Source organism: Mytilus trossulus, chromosome 3 (genome assembly GCF_036588685.1).
Source record: "Mytilus trossulus isolate FHL-02 chromosome 3, PNRI_Mtr1.1.1.hap1, whole genome shotgun sequence".
NCBI classification, from domain to species: Eukaryota; Metazoa; Mollusca; class Bivalvia; order Mytilida; family Mytilidae; genus Mytilus; species Mytilus trossulus.
Genome location: NC_086375.1, coordinates 50,284,454 through 50,303,866, shown reverse-complemented (window position 1 = coordinate 50,303,866; position 19,413 = coordinate 50,284,454). Strand labels below are relative to the sequence as shown.

Sequence of the window (19,413 nt, the reverse complement as noted above, 5' to 3'; positions counted from 1 at the left end):
AAAAGCTTCGAAATAAACAATTAATTCAATTCATAGAATGAAATATTCTTTCTCTTTATATAGTCACAACATAAGACCTTCAGTGTTTTAACTGTAGTATTGTGAATAGTTGAACTTATACATGATAAATTTATTGAAAAATTGGATCTTCTAGAAATTGTACATTAAACTGAAAAGTATGTAAAGGATATTAATTTAAAAAGACAGAAAAAGGGCCGTGCCTTAGATACATTATAGAGCCTGTAATTAGTCATAACAATATAGTCGTCTTTTCACTTTCTTGTGTCAATATCATAAATTACATTTTACCATAACAATGCGTCTTTTGATATAGAAAAAAAAGAAGTTATTTCCTTTTCAAACTGTGATGTTTCTTTTAACAACTTAGATGGTAAATTATCTTTTCAAATTAAGATCCTTGTAATAGGAAAGAAAAGTCTGTCAAAGGATTTCCTCTTGTTTGTCAAAATATTTGTAATCTAGTGCGTCATTTAATCAAACAGACTAGACAATTTTCATAGATTTTCTCCAAAAGTAGTTTTTTTGTGTATAACTAATTATGTACTCCTGAATCCTTGTGTAAAAATTGATATGAGTAGCTGACAAAAGCTTTTCAAATATTTTCCTGATGGGATGTTGACTTTTTTAATTCAAGTAAGTCATATTACATCGATGATTTGACCGGGATGATCCAAAATATCTCTTGATATTCTGTTTAGAGACTATTTAATTCTATAAAGTCTTTGGAACTTACTGTAATTGTAACATTGGCATTTAAAAAAAATATTGCAAATACAAATTGTGGCAAATATTTAAAACTTTGACGTTCCCTTATAAAAAACATCAAGAAAATGAAACGGTGGATATTTGTCTCGTTGGCAGTCACGCCAGAGCTCCTTATTTATGTAGAAAGCTAATTTGCATTTCAAATAGGTGATATTTTGCTTGAAATAAGTTTTCCTCAAAACAGTATTAGTTGTGCACTATATTGAAAGGCGCATTGTCAACAGCTCTGCCTTAAATATTGGGTGCAAACTAATTGAGTCTTTTTCTCCCGGGATATAATAGAGAGAAAATAAAATTTCATTAAGTTTTATTTGAATTTGAAATCTTGAAGTGAATTTGTTACATAATCGCAGGATTATATGACCTGTATGACCTCACCATTGTTTGATCTGTGATAAAAGCATTGCAGACGTGCACTTTGCTGGCAGGTGTAAAAAGTACACAAAGCGTGAGCAGATGTTTACTTTTAATGAATACGTGTACATATAAATTAAGATTTTTATAATTTGGTTATCCTAGTTTGAAACATTCAGTTGCTATTATTGATGTAAAAACTTGTATCTTTTTATTGAGTAAGATTTGATTGACTTGACCTTGATATTTGAGACTTTCTTTGTGGTGGTTGACCTTCAGTCCATCAATTTAAAATCTTGACAATCATGACGAATTTCCAATCTTATTATTATGCAGATATCATGTTATTTGAAAGCTCGGCGTTACATAATATTCTGCTGCACAGTTTGTGCATCAAGAAAATGCACAATCAAATATCTTGAGTGCAACACAAAGAAAATGTTAATTTCAATTTTATGAATCTGTCATTTGCATGTGCCTAGATTTTTTAGTAATCATTGCCAAACATTCACAAATTTTAAATTGTAATGCAAATAGAAGTTATGTTTACCATCATGTCTGAAGATGTTTTCTCTCTCAGAATAGCGTCGTCAATTATAATTACTTCACGGGTTGCCAAAGTTAAACTTGTAAAAAATCCCTAATAAGTAGAATGAGCAATATAGAAAACTTACAATGTTTGCCAACATGATGAGCATAAAGTTCTTTGTAAGGAAAAAAGTGGCGCCATATTTTCTGTTGTTGATGTCACGTGGAGTTATATGCTGTGTTCGCCACTCTAGGTTGGCTGATGACTTCTCATTGCTAACTTGCTATATTGCTGCCTTTCTGGATCAGACAGTAGGTGAATGGCAGACAAAATAAAGTTCCTATCAGCCTATTCAGTCTTCTACAGACAATTTTGAAACATGGTTTTTGAAATTTCATAATTTAGGAGTATTATGTAATGATGGCCTGTTCTTCTGTTCTTTTGTCTGTTTAGCCATCTGTCTGTCTGTCTGTCTGTCTGTCTGTTTCCTGCTTCAGGTTAAAGTTTTTGGTCAAGACAAATATTGATGAAGTTGAAATCTAATCAACTCGGAACTTAGTACACATGTTCCCTGTGATGTGTTCTTTCTATTTTCAATGCCCAATTAGGTTTTTGACTCCAATTTCATTGTCCATTGAACATAGGAAATGAAAGTGCAAGTAGGGCATCCCTGTTCTATGGACATATTCTTGGTTTTTTTTAAATTTTAAAAAGAGAGTATCTGCATGTATTTGTTTACTGACCTTATTTCTTAATACTTTCTTTGAACTTTGTATTGATGTTAAAAAGATTTTTTATAAGATGAAATGGCAAGTTTGCATGCACCTTTAAGGACCCCTTACTAAAAGAGTTATTGCAATTTTTCCTCAACAGAAGTTTAGAACTTTCCCTACACAGCATCAGAACCTTGACACTTTCCTATCATGATATTCAGCTCTTATGTCTTGACTTGTAATGAAATAAAAGAGATGTAGGGTAAATGTCAAAGAAAGTCATTGGCACAATATATTTTTTTTTTTTAATTTTTCATAAGTTATTCTGTAAAATGTTGACACATATCCTTGCTTTATAATTTCTGCACTTTTTTTCTGTTACTCCTTAGGGAGTGTACATGCATCCGCTGTACCCTTGCAGTCAATCAAGGGTTGCGTCTAAATTGGCGCAATCTCGAGTACATACATACTCTGTGTTATAGGAAGGGAATTAAACAACTCCCTTTTTAACTTGCAGCTTTTAACTTAAGCTTTTATATTTGGTCAATATTTGAAAAGTGCTGTTATGTTAATACAACTTGGATTCTCTGTTCAACTGATGCTGTGTTCTATTTGCAGTTCACCATACATGTCCATATCTTACAAAAAGATATTTTTTATAACAATTTATTCTTTTTTGACAACTTATTTAATACAAAATATATGAATTGATTTAGTTTTCAATCTGTCCATTAGAACTCTTGTGTCTTTTACTAGGATAATGTTTATAAATCACATTTTCATAAAGATTTTTTCTTAAGGTTAATCTTAAGAGCAGACAGGATGCATGATAGATAAATCCTCCAATAGAAACGTAGAGTAGTGTGTCATACCTGTACAGGTAACATTTACCTTTTTATCTGCTGTGAGCAGGTGTTGACACAAAGATCACTTGGGACAAATAAAAGACTTTTGAATTTGAATATCTTAGTTTGGATCAATAATTCTTGTAGATTTGCTATAATATACTCCAAGCTAGACTCATGAAAATCAATTTGTTAGAATTGGATAGACTGATTTTCCCTTATGACATATTAATGCAATGTTGATGGTTAGGAATAAAAAGTGAAATTGAGTTTCCTGGTCACAGTTGGAATAAAATGACAGGTTTGATGAGTGTGATGTATAGATTACACAATATAAATGTCACAAGTTCACATTGTATTACTCCATTGTTGTATTGTTCCAAAGGTAACACAGTAAGGAAACTTGCTAATGAATAGCTCCCAAAATATATACAATGCAAAATCACTATTCAATATTTTACAAATGAAAGTGATCCAACGCCTGGTGAGTCTGTAGTACGGTAGAGTCCATAAAGTGGATACCCGAGGGTTCAATTGTTCAAACAATTTGGTATTGAAAAGTGACTGAAAAAAAAATGGTAAATTATTTTTGAATTCTATTAAAAAGGAAAAAGGAAAAAACTTGCGGAAATATTTCATGGAGATGCAGCACTTCTGTTAATTCTTTCTTACCTAAGAATGTGTGTGTAAGTACTTGAGAACGAGCATTACTTGAAGTGGTGATGCATGATATGTTTGGTTGTCTGAAGGCCATAGATATTCTTCTCATATTAGAATGATTTTGATGGAATAGGCATCTAAACTGTTCCCATTTGGTTTCTTGTTATATAATTGAAAGATGAAATTAACAAACAGCTGAAATAAGCATACATTTCACCCTATCTTTAATTGAAAAAATCGTTTTGATGGTTCCTCATGCTGCAGGCGTTGCATTGCTCATGTTTATTTTCTTATTCATTAGGATCTAGAGTTAGAAGAATAACAATTCAATATGTAATCAACAAATGTTATCTTCCTTGTCAATGGCTGTGATCGGTTGCATTACCCTAGTAAAAACCTACATACAAATTGAGAATCCTCGCTGCGACTCCTGCGGTAATGTAATTGAAGTTGTCTGTTGTCTCTCATCTCTCTCTGCAAAATAATTACAAACCGATAAAAATTGTTATGCAGAATAAAAGTGAAAACTGTCTGGCAATAATTATACATTTTATTGAGTCTACAGATAGAAGTTCTAACTATGTACCTAGTTCCTAATGGCTAATGCTGGTGATGAGCTAGATTTCAGTACAGATAGAAGTTCTAACTAAGTACCTAGTTCCAAAAGGCTAACAATAATTATACATTTTATTGAGTCTACAGATAGTTCTAACTGCATACCTAGTTCCAAAAGGCTAACAATAATTATACATTTTATTGAGTCTACAGATAGAAGTTCTAACTATGTACCTAATTCCTAAAGGCTAATGCTGGTGATGAGCTTGATTTCAGTACAGATAGGAGTTCTAACTAAGTACCTAGTTCCAAAAGGCTAACAATAATTATACATTTTATTGAGTCTACAGATAGGAGTTCTAACTGCATACCTAGTTCCAAAAGGCTAACACTGTTGATGAGCTAGATTTCAGAACATTTAAATTTTACTTTGGAGAGAGTAGATCTTACAAAATTTGTGTAAACTTAATAGGATATGATTCCTTACTTAGCTTGAGTGGTTGATACTGATAGTTACTTGGCAAACCATTGTTTACAAAAGTGGAAGATACAAAGTTAAGTTGTCTTAGAATTTGAATTATCAAAAATGGAATGTGGTTCTTTCATCCAGGCAGCAACCCAAAATTGAAAAAAAAAAATTTGAGATGTACAAACATTCCTCATTTATATAGACGAGTTGTAGATGAATTCAACCGATATTACCAACAGTCTGGCATGAATACTTAAACAATGTTAGAAACAGTGACAACCACTTAACTTTGGAAATTCATATACTCAATTCACTCATCTAATATCTCAGTCACTTGATAACATCTAAATTAAACAATGTAAAATATGAAATCAATCTGAAATCTTTTTAAAAATTGGAATTTTACTAAAGAAAAAAAGCTTATGACAACTTCCTGTAAACAACATCGTTCCTTTCAAATAAAATGAATTTGTGGGACAAAAAGCCATTGGATCAGATTATAAAAAAATCAATGGGATGATTTGAAGATAACATTTCAAAATAGTGTCCAATTGAGAATTGTAACATTATATAGACCTTTAAACTTTATACACAACACAATTTAAGATATATGTTTTATTATTCAAATATCAAAACATACTAAAACTACAACTAAATATTAAAATAAACTGTATCATAACCGTACATATTTTTCTACATTATATGACAAACTATATAATACATTATTGGCTTTCTGGGGGCTACTCATTCACTTAAGAGAATTGAAATAAACATTTCAAACTATTCAAAATATGAGAAAATAAATTCAAAACTTATCAAAATATGAGAAAAATTAAAATATGCGATTAGTAAAAAATGTTCCTGGGGCGATCCCCAGGAATGAACCTATGTGTTTCCTGGGGCGATCCCCAGGAATGAGCCTATGTGTTTCCTGGGGCGATCCCCAGGAATGAGCCTATGTGTTTCCTGGGGCGATCCCCAGGAATGAACCTATGTGTTTCCTGGGGCGATCCCCAGGAATGAGCCTATGTGTTTCCTGGGGCGATCCCCAGGAATGAACCTATGTGTTTCCTGGGGCGATCCCCAGGAATGAGCCTATGTGTTTCCTGGGGCGATCCCCAGGAATGAACCTACATTCCTCGACAAGAATGAACCTAATTGCTCCTGGGCGATCCCAGCGAATTAACCTATCTGATGTATTATTGAATTGGGGGAGTATGATTCCCCTGGAATTAAAAAGAAAGGCACATATCATTTCCATATGAGTAGCCCCTAAACAAGAGATGAACAAATATTAATATATTTAAACTAACAAACAAGATATATGAAGAAAATATAACATGTCATATAGCAATTTCAACTCACTCTTTCTATAACTTCAATTTTTATAGATGATATATTATAACTTCGCAGGAATGCATACATGTAGCATGAAAACACTTTAGCTTTAATGAAAATATAACAAACTAAACAACTGTTTGAATATTCTTAAACAGAAATACCAAGAACTTGCAGTCAGAATTACACAATATTGGTCTGACTGTAACTTAGAGTAACACCTTTAAAATTTTACATATTTTAATACATCCATATCATACCTATCATGTAAGCTAAATACCCAGTTAATGCACAGGTGTAGTTGGGGCTGGTGGGTGGGATAACTGATTGTAATGCATCAAATACAACGATGCTTCCTCTCAATTCATCAACAATACTCTAACCCCCCTCTAGGGCACTATTCCTACTAAGCTAAAAATAGATGTTATGTAATTGCCTAAGAATAGACTAGATACCTGCCTGCTGAAATCATTGATAACAGATACATTGTATTGTGTATAAACTATAATTTAATAAATCAAATTTCCTTTTATACACAACACAATTTAAGATATATGTTTTATTATTCAAATATCAAAACATACTAAAACTACAACTAAATATTAAAATAAACTGTATCATAACCGTACATATTTTTCTACATTATATGACAAACTATATAATACATTATTGGCTTTCTGGGGGCTACTCATTCACTTAAGAGAATTGAAATAAACATTTCAAACTATTCAAAATATGAGAAAATAAATTCAAAACTTATCAAAATATGAGAAAAATTAAAATATGCGATTAGTAAAAAATGTTCCTGGGGCGATCCCCAGGAATGAACCTATGTGTTTCCTGGGGCGATCCCCAGGAATGAGCCTATGTGTTTCCTGGGGCGATCCCCAGGAATGAGCCTATGTGTTTCCTGGGGCGATCCCCAGGAATGAACCTATGTGTTTCCTGGGGCGATCCCCAGGAATGAGCCTATGTGTTTCCTGGGGCGATCCCCAGGAATGAACCTATGTGTTTCCTGGGGCGATCCCCAGGAATGAGCCTATGTGTTTCCTGGGGCGATCCCCAGGAATGAACCTACATTCCTCGACAAGAATGAACCTAATTGCTCCTGGGCGATCCCAGCGTAGTAAAAATACTACTTAAAATACAATTTGTTCCTCGACAGGAATTAACCTATCTGATGTATTATTGAATTGGGGGAGTATGATTCCCCTGGAATTAAAAGCCAAATGAAATGAGTTCATAAAATGAAAGAATGAAAGCCCCCAAGAAATAATAATGGTAGCAAATACAAATGTAAAAAAAAAATGAAAAAAAAAAAAAAAAAAAAAATGACATTAACAATACAATAATTCCAATAACCACACCTTCCTGTTGTGCTTTAGAACGAACCCTCTACTAGTTCTGAAAGAGTGCTCACAATAATCACTTCTCTCTTACCCAGACGGATAAAATAAATCTGTCTTACATACATGTAGTTAAAATTCTTGCGTTTAATGTTTAAAGAAGTGTGACTGTAGTTCTGACACATTAACTATGAATGCATGAATCAAGGTATCGTCCTCCTTATATAAACGGTGCTATATAGTTCTGAAGTCTGCATCAAGATATAGCTATCCTCATGTCTATTGCTTAATAGTTCTGAATTCTGCATCCGAAAACGATAAGTTAAAATAAACAAAAGTTGAACTGTTGTCTAACACATTATACTATATATGAAGGCAGGCATCAGGGTATTGTTTGTCTCATATATAACGGTGCTATAAAGTTCTGAAGTCTTCATCCGAAAAACGAAGGTTTTAATATCTGTATCTGTATCTGTATTTTCCTGTAAAAATAAAAGAAAAGAAACAACCTGGGAAGTCTTAGTAATCCTTTAACAAGAGGGTCTAAGTGAAATACTAGCTGAGTTAAATATAACACATTAATACATAATAAAAGATAATATGACCTGTGGCGATCCAGCAGGCGTAGTACAATACACATAAATAAATTAACCTGTGGCGATCCAGCAGGCGTATAGTACAGTATACATAAAGATAATGAATGATCTGTGGCGATGCAGCAGGTACAATAAAACCTGTGGCGATCCAGCAGGTGTAGTACAATATACATAAAGAGAATGAATGATCTGGAGCGATCCAGCAGGTACGACCTGAAATATAATATATATAACTGTACTGTATGAAATGTACACCTGGAGCGATCCCTGCATGTGTGGAGCAATCTAGACTAAAGATATAAACATGATAAATACTGTGTGCTATATGTACTATCTGCTGAAATATAATACATATAAAATAAATACATACATGTATGCATTACTATACTGAGAAATAAAAAGAATGAATGACCTGTGGCAATCCAGCAGGGGTAGTACGACCTGTGGCGATCCAGCAGGCGTAATACAATACACATAAATAAAATAACCTGTGGCGATCCAGCAGGCGTAGTACAATACACATAAATAAATTAACCTGTGGCTATCCAGCAGGTGTAGTACAATATACATAAATAAAATAATCTGTGGCGATCCAGCAGATGTAGTACAATATACATAAATAAAATAACCTGTGGCGATCCAGCAGGGGTAGTACAATATATATAAATAAAAAACCTGTGGCGATCCAGCAAGCGTAGTACAATACACATAAATAAAATAACCTGTGGCGATCCAGGAGATGTAGTACAATATACATAATAAGAAAGAATGACCTGTGGCGATCTAGCAGGCGTAGTACAATACCCATAAATAGATAAATGACCTGTGGCGATCCAGCAGGTGTAATACAGTATACATAAATAGAATGACCTGTGGCGATCCAGCAGGTGTAGTACAGTATACATAAAGAGAATGAATGACCTGTGGCGATACAGCAGGCGTAGTACAATACGTACAATATACAAAGAGAATGAATGACCTGGAGCGATCCAGCAGATGTAGAACAATATACATAATAAGAAAGAATGACCTGTGGCGATCTAGCAGGCGTAGTACAATACCCATAAATAAATAGAATGACCTGTGGCGATCCAGCAGGTGTAGTACAGTATACATAAATAGAATGACCTGTGGCGATCCAGCAGGTGTAGTACAGTATACATAAATAGAATGACCTGTGGCAATCCATCAGGTGTAGTACAGTATACATAAAGAGAATGAATGACCTGTGGCGATCCAGCAGGGGTAGTACAACCTGTGGCGATCCAGCAGGCGTAGTACAATACGTACAATATACAGAAAGAGAATGAATGACCTGGAGCGATCCAGCAGGTATGACCTGAAATATAATATATGTAAATTAACTGTACTGTATGAAATGTACACCTGAGGAGATCCCTGCATGTGTGGAGCAATCTAGACTAAAGATATAAACATGATAAATACTGTGTGCTACATGTACTATGTGCTGAAATATAATACATATAAAATAAGTACATACATGTATGCATAACTATACTGAGAAATGTCCATCTTGGGAGATCCTGGCATGTGTAAAATAATCTAGTATAGAGATAGCAAATAGAATAGCGATATGAACATGATAAAAACTGTGTGTTTCTGTACTACATGTATGTGCTGAAATATAATACATGTACATATAAATATAAATTCATACTATATTGTACGAAATGTTAACCTGAAGAGATCTCTGTCGGTGTGGAACCATCTTGAATAGAGATAAGATACCGTGTGATTCTATGTGCTAAAATATGACATTGATACATAGTATTACTCATTATATACATGTATGTATCTGCTGTTATTACAAATGTATGTTTTGCTTATCACTAAAATAAAAAATATTACTTATACTTAACAAAGGCAAAGTTTCCACCAATACAATACATTCAGTTGCATATCCTTAAGAAGTTCAGACATATATGTGCTTGAGTATACATGTCCTCGAATCTCCATGCTGCTCTTCACACTCTACTCTGCAGTAGTATATGATAAACCTGTATACTAGTATATGGTAAACCCGAAGTGTTCTGTATGATCTAAGCGTTCCCTCAGTCCTTGTGCTAGTGTTGAAGAACTGCTGAATTTATACAATGTAAGGACTAATCTGGAACTATATATTCTACGTTGAAACAAGTGTCCGCCAGAGGCAGAGGTTGTGCATAATAACCATAACATATCGTATATATCTCATGTATCACGATCATTGACTCCTGAGCCTGGGCGGTAGAAACATGCTTATCGGCTGCTTATCAAAGAAAGTAAGCATTAAGGCAAATGGAATGTGTATACATAGCTAGTGTGTATACTGATATAGCATGAGTTCAAACGTAGTGTTTATGGAATATTGAATGCCGTCGACATACATGTAGCGATAAAACTGGCGGGCATAACGTACGGGAAACTTGTAATGATACTGACATTTTGGAAAATGCTGACAAACAGTTATTTATTAATCAAGATGTGTATTAAATATTGAATGAACGTTTACACACTTAGTCTACTCAATCGTAGTTCTATTCCAATTATTGTTATTGTTTACATATATGCGTTGCAATGTGGGATCGCGCACTTGAAAATGCTGTCATGGCCGAATGTCTCGATATCGAAATAAGGTCAATCAGTCATCTCATAGCGTGAGCTGGACATCTATGTTCTTGTTCTCAACTCTACAAGAAGAGTTAATCCAGTTTCGAAATATTAAAGATCATAATACGATTATCTGTGTTACCTGGGCGCGTACCCATAGCACGCACTTGGAAAGTGATATTGAAGTGATAACAATTACTCAATCAAATGTACAATATCCAATCACTATTCCAAAGAAACGTATATCCATGTCAATATCCGTTAACATAAAAAATAAAACAATTTCGAATATGGTTCGAAAACAGTAAAATAACTGATTGTAATGCATCAAATACAACGATGCTTCCTCTCAATTCATCAACAATACTCTAACCCCCCTCTAGGGCACTATTCCTACTAAGCTAAAAATAGATGTTATGTAATTGCCTAAGAATAGACTAGATACCTGCCTGCTGAAATCATTGATAACAGATACATTGTATTGTGTATAAACTATAATTTAATAAATCAAATTTCCTTGGATGATTGTGACAACAACAAAAAAAAAGATGAAATCTATCCCAGTAAAAAATAGCAAGTTTATTGAGTTGTTGAGAAAAATGTTGAATAGATTTTAGTAACAGCTACTTAATGCATTTGACATTTAGAAACAAGCAAAGTAATTGTTGTTAGTTTGTGTACATATAAAGTCTAGACCATTCAAAAAGCATTTTCTCATATACAGATTTAAATAATAATATAGTTTGATCTTGCTGTATAAATGTAAAAATAAATATTTTGCCCTTGAGGCAGAATGACTTCCATACATACAGCAGATGTCATACTTATATTTTATAAATTGTTAATATATTGTTTTGGGACAAAATTTGTAAGCCCTTTTTACACTCAGACTTAAATGGTTCTTATGCAAATAACAGAATCTGTATAAAACAGAGAGGTTTGGGTTGAGCGATGGAAACATGATTGTCCTTTGCTATACCAGAGTAGCAGCCAAAGCTAAGATTGTTCTTCCAGAATTTCAATGTTAAATTTTACCACATTAACTGATTAAACTTGGTTTATTCCTGGAATACTCCTTCGAAAAGTTATTCTTTATATTTCTAAGTTTAGAACTATTTTTCCTTAACTAAATTTAATGATAGTTGAAATTTGCAGAAACTAAAGGTAAATTATGAGGTGTAATATGCTCTCAGCTTTTAACTACAACAAGATTTTAACTGTTTAAGTAAAAATGTATACTGCATACAACAAACAAGCCAGATAAATATGTGATCATTAGTTAGCAACCAATCACTCACCAACCAAGTTGGTTACCAGTATTGAACCAGTCAGTAGTACTGGTATCCAGCTGGAATTCCTCACATTCTTGATAAGGAATTTGATAAGACCTCCATGCAGATTATATTTGTGATAATCTTTCTGCATATTGTCAGTTCATATTCCATTAGAAATCTTGAAATATTGAAAGCTGAACTGATAAAAGCAAGCTATAGATTTCTTCTTATTAGTCACTTAATGGTAAAGAAAGTTTCTGTTTGGAAAGCATCCAAAAATAAAATCTTGTATTCTAGAAATTATTATGCAATGCTGTAGTCAGGAATGTATTTAATTGTTCTGATTTGTGCATTAAAGATTGACAGATTTCCTGCCAAGGTTGTTGTAACTTAAATACTTTGACTTCCTCAACCAATGCAAACTGGCAACAGTGACATTACCTAGAATGTCGAAAGTGGCATTCAACACAACTACCAATCAATCAATGCTGTGTTCAATGATTCAACACGTATATGGTGTAATGATAGTTCATAGTTCTGCTGTGTACATTGGTTGAACTTGTCTAGTTGTACACTGTTTTGTTTGTTCATGGTACCATTGTGTACAGTAGTTGAACCAGTTTAGTTGTACACTGTTCTGATAGTTCATTGTTCTGCTGTGTACAGTGGTTGAATCAGTCTATTTGTACACTTTGTTGTTGGTTCATCGGTTGAACCAGTCTAGTTGTACACTGTGTTGTTGGTTCATTGGTTGACCCTGTCTAGATGTACACTGTGTTGCTGGTTCATTGGTTGAATCAGTCTATTTGTACACTGTGTTGCTGGTTCATTGGTTGAATCAGTCTATTTGTACACTGTTGTTGGTTCATTGGTTGAACCAGTCTAGTTGAACACTGTGTTATTGGTTCATTGGTTGAACCAGTCTAGTTGTACACTGTGTTGCTGGTTCCTTGGTTGAACTAGTCTAGTTGTACACTGTGTTGCTGGTTCATTGGTTGACCCTGTCTAGATGTACACTGTGTTGCTGGTTCATTGGTTGAATCAGTCTATTTGTACACTGTTGTTGGTTCATTGGTTGAACCAGTCTAGTTGAACACTGTGTTATTGGTTCATTGGTTGAACCAGTCTAGTTGTACACTGTGTTGCTGGTTCCTTGGTTGAACTAGTCTAGTTGTACACTGTGTTGCTGGTTCATTGGTTGAACAAGTCTAGATGTACACGGTTGTTTTCATTGTTTTCCCCAAACAAAGGCAAACTGTCCATTCTAGGGACAACATGTATTTCATTAACATCTCAAATTTTGATGTTCCATGTGTAAATATTATTACTTTTAGTCATTAAATATTTAATACCTCATAGAAAGATTCATATTTATCAATATTATTCAAGCTTTTAAATTTTTTTATTGTCTTCTCATTAAAAATTCTGTTGCAATTATGTGTCAATTGTATGTACATTTCAATGGTTTATTTTGTAATAGTTGAAGGAAGATATTATTCTTCCTGAATAATTGGTCATGCTGTTTGTTGAAAGCCAGTTTTGAATATTTGATTAGGAATTTGAGATTTTATTTGTTTGGTTTAATTCTAACAGAGTAGGTTGTGTCAGGTATCAATTTCTGGCATCTTACTTAAATTGTTTTGGAGTTGTTGTTGTTTGTTTCTGTATGGACAAATCAAAATTCAATATACATATGATTCATCCCTTGCTTCCATTCTTATTTTGAAATTAGAAAAAAATTATATAGGATGCTAAGGTTCCATTGGATATTAATAAGTGGTTTGCAAAGGTATTTTGCTTGTTCTAAAAATCCTCTGTAATATATAAACACAGGTTGGCAGGTCTTGTCTTACTTTGCTGTAAGTTCAGTATTGTGAACACATTTATGGGAGAAATTAAAGCAAAGTTTTCAGAATTTTTCTCATAAATTTTTTATAATATTTGAACATATGAATTATGTATAAAACTGTAATGATTGACTGTAATGTGCTTGATATCCTGTTAATATTTGTTCATGCATATTCAAGACAACTTATGATCGGAGTTCAGGATTCAATCAGGTTCATATATAAATGATTTTTATATTTATTTAAAAAAGCAAAGTATTGATCTGTTTGCAAATTGAAAGTTAATACATGAGTTGTTTAATTGACAGTCCCACATCAGGTTTTAAATATTATTTTTTGTACTAATCACAAATTTTATTGACAATTTTTTTTATTAATTTATGAAATCACTTCTATTTAATTTTTAAAATATATGGTTCATTAAATTTGATAACTTTATTGAAAGTGGTTTGTAAACTTAACTTATATGTGACTAATGTAAGTGTTTTGTAGAGTGTTTTCTAAGTGTTTTGTGGACTCTTGTTAAATGTTCATGTTTTTTTCCATTCTTTTTAACCATAAATATCTGTATGATTTTATATTGTTCTCTTGGTATCCTATTTCTATCATATTTTTCAAAAGAGTATAATATATATATTATTATAAATAGGGTTTGACTGAAACTTTGAATAAGTGTCCAGACTATCTAGTCTTACTTAATAAACATGAGTTAGTTTGACTATACCAAGGAACAATAGGTAGTATAGGTCTCCCATTAATCTTTCTGTGAGAGACAAAGCTTGTAGGTGTATATGATAATGCATGAGAAATTAAATACATGCACATTTATGTTGTCAAACTATGTGGTTAGACTATGATGTCATGTGCAAACAGTAACCCTATTTAACATGTCAACAGCCTGTTATGACTAACTAAATAGTTAGGGTGTTATCAAACCCAATAGTTTTCTGATAGACCTTAAATTGTCAATTTTTGTTGTGGAAGTTTCCATTTTGATAAGTAATGTTTTTTTAAATACCAGTATTATGGAGTTTATATTAAAACAGAGATCAAATTAAATAAATGAAGCAAAATATAAACTGCAAAATGTTTATAAAAAAAATAATCATATGATGAAATGATTGATTTTTGAAACATCACCTTAACAAAATAAATTGTATCCTGTTCAGGATAGACAAAAGATTGGGTGAAAAAATCTAAAAACTTATGTTTAATCATGATTAAATGAACATTGATCAATCAATCAATCAATCAATCAATCGGTCAGACTGTTAAAATGTTTTGGGTGGAAATTTTAGTAATAAAAACATGCTATAGGATCACCACTAATGACATGTAGCAACTCTGTATGAACCAGTCTAGATATAAGTACATATGTTTCAATAAACCTTTTGTTTTAAATAAATGTAGAAGGATCAGTTCAGTTGGGTTCTTCTTAGTGTTACATGATTGTTCAAGGTTGTTGGGTTGTAGGTGTACCCCATTTCTCATTCTATTCCTATATATATATAATGCTACTGATTATTATCCTTATATAAATCCTTTTGGTCAATTCTGAAATAAATTCTTTGCGCATTATTTCTACTTACTTTAACCTTGTATATTTTATTTCTTAATCACTATTTGCCTTATGCACATAACTCAATATTAAAAAAAGATTTGAAATGCAAATTAAGACTATTAAAATCTCTACATTCAGGCTTATTGTAACCTCTTATATATCAGAGTTGTTGAAATTGATTTGGACGATGAAATGTACATAAGCGGAAAATATCCCGACTTGGTTATTAATGCATACTTATGTCCTTTTGTAGGCAGATGGTCGCTGATTTCACATCGTTTTCAGTCTAGCAACAGACGAACATGTTCAGAATAAATTATTTAGATTTTTTATGACAACACTTGAACTATTAAATGTACATATAAATTGTTTTTAGTTTTTGTTCTTTAATAGATTTATTTGACTTTAAAATAGCATCATAGAAGAAAAATTAAAAAAAATTACCGATTCATATGAGTGTTTATCCTTTGGATTAGGCTTGTCAGTTATACCTTATAATTTGTCCTGATTTTAAAACTTGCATGTTTATATGGATATAAAATAGAAAAGTAAAATTTGATATATCAGATATATAGAGGGATTTATTTATATTATATAATTACAAAATGATTTCTTTGATATTAAATATGGATCATAAATGTCATAGATTTGTACATGGTTACTTTATAACCACAGTTCAGCCTACACAGTCATTTAAAATGACATGAATTATACAACACCCTTATATTGGATACCTTTGTACCGCGATTTTTGCAGTGCAACAAAACATGTGATGTTGTTTTATTGAATATTTTACGTCCATACATAGCTGCATAAATTTTAAGAAATTTTAACTGTATAAAAAATGTTTATATATTAGTAATTTGATCAATTTGTAAAAGTAAGTTTGAAATAACAGACAAAACTTAGTTCTGCATCTGAGGCTATGCCAAAATGAAATTAATGGAGTGACAATTCAACTTATAATAGATTAACTAAGTGCTTCTTTACTTTTATTTGTTGCACCTGATGAAGTTGGTTTATAAAACTAAGATTGCAGGGGAATCAGTTCACAAGCACTTCTACATGTTTCTGCCAGGATTCAGACAATCATGAATGCATGTGAATGTATCTCCATTACTGACATGGCCTAAGTAACATCACCATCAAGGCCTGTTTGTTTTTTCATATTTATAGTTCATGTTCTCAGAAGGATCCTAGCCAGAACCTACTCAATCACATAAATTGGTTAAAGAAAACAAGGTAACAAACGAAAACTGAGGGAAATTCTGATTCAAAAACCTTCTTTATACTGCTTTAGCCTTCTACTTAAAGAATAATATATTGAGGGCAAGCACATTTAGGGATATTATACACATATCAGTACTCAATTGAATAACATCTAAATTTTAGTTTTTAGGTCTATTAGATCATAAAAGTAATTTTAGCATACAAAGCATCCTATTCTGTTGCCTACAAGCTATTGAAATACCCTATAAAAGCAGTTAATATTTAAATGTTATACAAAATTCATACAATTAGAAATCCATAAACTGATGATTTAATAGGTAATGAGATTATATGATAGATGCATGTTTTTTTTCTGTCACCTCTTCAAATTCACACTTGGTAGAATAGCTATCAATATGGAGATATTATAAAAAGGATCTTTGTGGACTTAATGGTTGTCTGACTTTGTCAGTAACTATGAATTGGACTTTGGTAACAGATCTATGGGCTATAATGGCCGTCATGGTCCGAATGATGCATTAACTTTGCTTTATTTCAGTTTAAGGTTGATATTGGAAGATATTATTCTGAATCTTTTTAGTGATTTCTTTTGAAGTGTGATTTCTTAATAACAATGTGCTATAGATTTTATTAGAGTTCTTATATTTTGAGGAGTTGAGGAGATTTGGTGGACTTTGGCTGATGTCTTCTCTTTGGTCCAGTTGTTGTCTCTATTATTTCTCAAAATATATAAGCTGATCAGGGATTTTATGACTATTTAGAGCATGGCATTATAAAAGGTTGGATATTAAACAGTCGCCTGTCTTTTGTTAAATACCATATTTTCACTTGTGGATATTTGTGTTTTTGGGTACCGGTAGCTGTTTCATTGATGTACACCCACTTTTCCAGGTTGTCTAATTACTTTTGTCAGGCAAATAGATCAGTATCATTTAGCCTTTAATTTGAAGTTAAATGATGAAAGTCAGCTCTCTTTGTTATTTTGTTAACTTATTTGAAGAAATCAAAAGATAAAAGTGTAAAGAAAGTTGTTTTATTAATATATTAATAAAGATAATTTGCAAAAGCTAATATATATCAGACTTGATACTTGATAGTACAAACTGTGTGTTTGAGGCTAGGAATGAAACCTACCTTACTCTGTGGGGACAGGAACAAAGACAATTTTTAACATTTTCATTGAATGAATTTGACTCTGTTTTACTTTACAATTATTATCATATTTTGTTTCTTTAAAAGATCACAGTTGGAAAAATCTAGGTTTCAGAAGGTTATATCAATTTTCACAAAACTAATGGGAAATGCCTATAATATAAATGTCCTTGACTCTTTTTTTTTTTTTATAAGTACTGAAAACCATAAATTAGATTGTAACAGGAGCTGTTTAAGTAGATCACAAACAGGAAGTAAAAGTGAGTAGTTTTGGTACTGGGTTTCCCTTGACAGGAAATCATATTTCATTAGCTTTTCCACTGCATATTTAGCATGTATTGATTTTCAAATTTAAAACAAATTTAAATCTTGTTGAATTTTATCCAGAGCTAGTGTCAAAATAGCAATATTAAAAGTTCAAAGAAGGCAATTTATTATAAATATTGTAAATAAATGTGTTGAAAGCTTTATTTGAATTCCTTGGTTGGTTTGTAAAAAAAAATCTGTCTTAATTTCAATAGTGTTTTGCTAAATTTGAATAATAAACTAAGTACATTTAAAGTTTTTGTTTTATATTTTGAGTAATACTGTATCAGGATTAAAATTTTAATAAATTAGCAAATTATTTTTGATAAAATCTTTTGATATTATTGGTTATTTTATTTTTATGGAGAATTTAAAACGTTTATTATTATCTCTATAATAATGTATGTAAGCTTGTTCCATCTTTAGCAGCTAATTAGTAGTGTAACAAGCTGACTTTAAATGTCGCCTTCACCCAAGTTATTGCATAACAAATTTAGTTATTTTTACAAGACTTTTACAGGAAATCACTTAAAGCTTTTAACGTTACTCTGAAAATATGGCTAATGGCATCTTATACTGGAAGTTAATAACTTTTTTAATTGAATGCATAAAAATATTGATTTATTATTGCCCTGTCCAGACAATGAGGGGTGCGTTTGATTGGTTAGAATTGAAGTTAATTACTAGTGGGTGACTTATTGTATCTCGTGTAATACTGCACATTGGTAATACAGTTATTCTGCAGGGAAATGATATAATTGTCAATGATCCAAAAGCTGCATGTTATTGTTTCCCTATACTACTAAAATAAAAACAATACTTACTTTATATAGATAGAAGTGGTGTGTTTTGGAAGAAGGCTTAAGCACAGGTTTTAGGAACTCTTTAATCACTCTAAGTTGGTTTAAACTTTCTAGTGATATTTTTGTAATTTACGTGTTCTCATTACTTGATTGGTGAAAATTCAATTAAGATATCATATTTTCTTGCTGTCCATTCTTTAAAGACATCCATCAGGAAACTTTCCACTTGTATCTGTATCTGGTTAAATATGTTATTTCTTCAGATTGAGTTAAATTCAGATTGTATAACCTTGCATTAGAAACTTAAATTTTAAATAACTTTTGAGTGTAGTAAGGTCATACCTCACTCAATGCTGTAGTAAGACTCTATATTAAACGCATGTAGGAAAATTGACCTCTATGTTTATTAGTTAGGGAATATTTAAGGAAAGCATAAATC

The 19,413-nt window shown here is 32.0% G+C and overlaps 1 protein-coding gene and 1 long non-coding RNA gene across 13 annotated transcripts in view; one reads left to right on the top strand and one right to left on the bottom strand.

Moving 5' to 3' along the window:
- LOC134711750 (muscleblind-like protein 2a) overlaps positions 1–19,413 on the top strand; it is a 129,165-nt gene that overhangs the window by 32,785 nt on the left and 76,967 nt on the right. The window lies entirely within an intron of this gene.
- On the bottom strand, positions 6,569–11,314 carry LOC134711749 (uncharacterized). Its single transcript, XR_010106229.1, has 2 exons — positions 10,061–11,314; positions 6,569–8,077 (listed from the first exon to the last, which is right to left on the bottom strand). It is a non-coding gene; the product is annotated as an uncharacterized LOC134711749 (long non-coding RNA).